We start from the raw sequence: 3,708 nt of genomic DNA, 5'->3' as shown, positions 1-3,708 counted from the left end.
GGAAGGAAGGGAGGGATGAATAAGGAAGGAAGGAAGGGAGGGAGGAAGGAAGGGAGGAAGGAAGGGAGGGAGGGAGGGAGGAATAAGAAAGGAAGGAAGGGAGGGAGGAAGGAAGGGAGGAAGGAAGGAAGGAAGAAGGAAGGAAAGGAGGGAAGAAGGAAGGAAGGGAGGAAGAAGGAAGGAAAGGAGGAAGGAAGGGAGGAAGAAGGAAGGAAAGGAGGGAGGAAGGAATGAAGGGAGGAAGAAGGAAGGAAAGGAGGGAGGGAGGAAGGAAGGAGGGAAGGAAAGAGGGAAGGAATGAAGGAATGGAGGAAAGGAAAGAAGGAAGGGAGGAAGGAATGAAGGGAGGAAGAAGGAAGGAAAGGAGGAAGGAAGGGAGGAAGAAGGAAGGAAAGGAGGGAGGAAGGAATGAAGGGAGGAAGAAGGAAGGAAAGGAGGGAGGAATGAAGGAAGGGATGGAGGAAGGAAGGACAGAAGGAAGGAAGGGAGGAAGAAGGCAGGAAAGGAGGGAGGAAGGAAGGAAGGGAGGAAGAAGGAAGGAAAGGAGGGAGGGAGGAAGGAAGGAGGGAAGGAAAGAGGGAAGGAATGAAGGAATGGAGGAAAGGAAAGAAGGAAGGGAGGAAGGAATGAAGGGAGGAAGAAGGAAGGAAAGGAGGGAGGAATGAAGGAAGGGAGGAAGGAAGAAGGAAGGAAAGGAGGGAGGAAGGAAGGGAGGGAAGGAAAGAGGGAAGGAAGGAAGAAATGGAGGAAAGGAAAGAAGGAAGGGAGGAAGGAAGGAAGGATGGAGGAAAGAAGGAAGGTAGGAAAGAAGGAAGAAGGAAGGAAAGAAGGACAGAGGAAAGAAGGAAGGGAGGAAGGTAAGGGGGAGGAAAGAAAGAGAGAAGAGGGAGGGAGGGAGGAAGGGAGGAAGGAGGAAGGAAGGAAGGAAGGAAGGAGGGAAGGAAAGAAGGAGGGAGGGAGGGAGGACAGAAGGACAGAAGGAAGGAAGAAGGGAAGACAGAAGGAGGGAGGGAGGACAGACGGAATGAAGGAAGGAAGGAAGGAAAGAGGGAAGGAATGAAGGAATGGAGGAAAGGAAAGAAGGAAGGGAGGAAGGAATGAAGGGAGGAAGAAGGAAGGAAAGGAGGAAGGAAGGGAGGAAGAAGGAAGGAAAGGAGGGAGGAAGGAATGAAGGGAGGAAGAAGGAAGGAAAGGAGGGAGGAATGAAGGAAGGGATGGAGGAAGGAAGGACAGAAGGAAGGAAGGGAGGAAGAAGGCAGGAAAGGAGGGAGGAAGGAAGGAAGGGAGGAAGAAGGAAGGAAAGGAGGGAGGGAGGAAGGAAGGAGGGAAGGAAAGAGGGAAGGAATGAAGGAATGGAGGAAAGGAAAGAAGGAAGGGAGGAAGGAATGAAGGGAGGAAGAAGGAAGGAAAGGAGGGAGGGAGGAATGAAGGAAGGGAGGAAGGAAGAAGGAAGGAAAGGAGGGAGGAAGGAAGGGAGGGAAGGAAAGAGGGAAGGAAGGAAGAAATGGAGGAAAGGAAAGAAGGAAGGGAGGAAGGAAGGAAGGATGGAGGAAAGAAGGAAGGTAGGAAAGAAGGAAGAAGGAAGGAAAGAAGGACAGAGGAAAGAAGGAAGGGAGGAAGGTAGGGGGGAGGAAAGAAAGAGAGAAGAGGGAGGGAGGGAGGAAGGGAGGAAGGGAGGAAGGAGGAAGGAAGGAAGGAAGGAAGGAGGGAAGGAAAGAAGGAGGGAGGGAGGGAGGACAGAAGGACAGAAGGAAGGAAGAAGGGAAGACAGAAGGAGGGAGGGAGGACAGACGGAATGAAGGAAGGAAGGAAGGAAGGAAGGAAGGAATGAGGGAACAAACAAACGAAGACAAGAAGGAAGGAAGGGAGGAAAGACAGAACAGTCAAAACATACGGGGTAATGGACCAACATTAAACTGTGAAAGTGTGGATGGATGAGCTGTGTGATGCAGGGAAACAGAGAGGCTGCGAACACACACGGCTGAGGTCAAAGGTCACACAGGGTCAGGCTGTTAATTGAGGTTCGGTGAAGGCGAGACGAGCTGCTGAGGAACATTTTCCATTTTCAGAAGCCTGTGACACAGATTGATGAAGCTGCTGCAGCCTCGATGACCTTTTTAAAGTCCAGTGAACAGCTCTGACTCACACAATAAATACAACTGTGATTTATACTTTGAATAAAAGCCATAAGTGTTCATAATAAGTCAACATTTAACCCTCCTGTTGTCCTGGAGTCAAGGAAGGAAGGGAGGAAGAAGGAAGGAAAGGAGGGAGGAAGGAATGGAAGGAGAAAGGAAAGAAGGAAGGAAGAGAAAGAAGGAAAGGAGGGGGGGAAGGAAGGGAGGAAGAAGGAAGGAAAGGAGGGAGGAAGGAATGAACGGAGGAAGAAGGAAGGGAAGGAGGGAGGAAGGAAGGAGGGAAGGAAAGAGGGAAAGAAGGAAGGAATGGATCGAGGAAAGAAGGAAGTAAGGAAGGAAGGAAGGAAGGAGGGAGGGAGGAAAGAAGGAAGAAAGGGAGAAAGGAAGGAAAGAAGGAAGGGAGGAAGGTGGGGGGGAGGAAAGAAAGAGAAGGAGGGAGGGAGGATGGAACAGAGGGAGGAAGGACGGAATGAGGGAAGGAAAGAAGGAGGGAAGGAGATAGGAAGGACAGAAGGAAGGAAGAAAGGGGGATGGCAGAAGGAAAGAAGGAAGGGAGGAAAGAGAGAGGAAGGAAAGAAAGAGAGAAGGAGGGAGGGAGGAAGGAAGGAAGGAAGGGAGGAAAGAAGGTCAGAACAGTCAAAACAGACGGGGTCAGTTTGACCCGGGAGGACGACAGGGAAGGTAAAATCAATTCACTGTCAGATTTTAACATCGGTCCAGCTGTTGAAGCTTCTCCTGTAAAATGTACTTTTACAAGCAGCAGCTGCAGCTTCTAACTACTGTAAAGTATTAAAGTGAAGGATCAGAAGTCTTTGTGCTGCTGACAGCTGATTAAATAAATCACATGTACAGTACAGGCACCACACGGGTTATAGATTCCTACGTCTCGTTATGTGCATTTCTTTCTTATTGAAGGTTAGTATGATGGAGGGGAGGAGGAGGTGAAGCAGGGAGGAAACCACACATTGTTAATGATGAGCGGGAGACGCAGGAGGAGGAAGATGATGAGATGTGTGAAGAAATTAGAGGCGTGAGAAGAGAGACGGAGACGGGATCAAAAGGCCAACATGGCTGCCATCCTCTGATGTGTAAACAGTCTTTACTGCAGGTGACAGGTCAGCTCATCGCCACGGTGACAACACCGAGCGGCAACAAACAATAGGAAGGTCTCATTACTGCAGCAGCGTGTGTGTGTGTGTGTGTGTGTGCGCAGCTGTAATGAGCCAACCGACATCGTTAAGTGTGTGTGTGTGTGTGTGTGTGTGTGTGTGTGTGTGTGTGTGTGTGTGTGTGTGTGTGTGTGTGTGTGTGTGTTTTCCTTTCTCTTTCACTCTTTTATGTGACAGAAAAACAACAATTCACTGGTGCATTAATCTTTGAGGCAGGCAAACCTCATGTAGAGGACGCTCGCTTTTATTACAAATGATGTCACAGATAAATTGGAACATGAATTATACTGTTAGATGCCGACCAAAATGTGTCTGGGTGTGTCAGAAGATGAATTTACTTTTTGACTGAGCAACAAACAGGACTGATGCGTGTAAAACATTTTTAAATGCATTTTAAAGTA

General features: G+C 49.1%; 1 protein-coding gene across 1 annotated transcript in view; it reads right to left on the bottom strand.

Moving 5' to 3' along the window:
* iqub (IQ motif and ubiquitin domain containing) overlaps positions 1-3,708 on the bottom strand; it is an 18,922-nt gene that overhangs the window by 4,976 nt on the left and 10,238 nt on the right.

This window comes from Scomber scombrus, chromosome 6 (genome assembly GCF_963691925.1).
Source record: "Scomber scombrus chromosome 6, fScoSco1.1, whole genome shotgun sequence".
In the NCBI taxonomy this organism is placed as follows: Eukaryota; Metazoa; Chordata; class Actinopteri; order Scombriformes; family Scombridae; genus Scomber; species Scomber scombrus.
The sequence above is the reverse complement of the archived record's forward strand: the minus strand, read 5'-3'. Positions and strand labels throughout refer to the sequence as shown.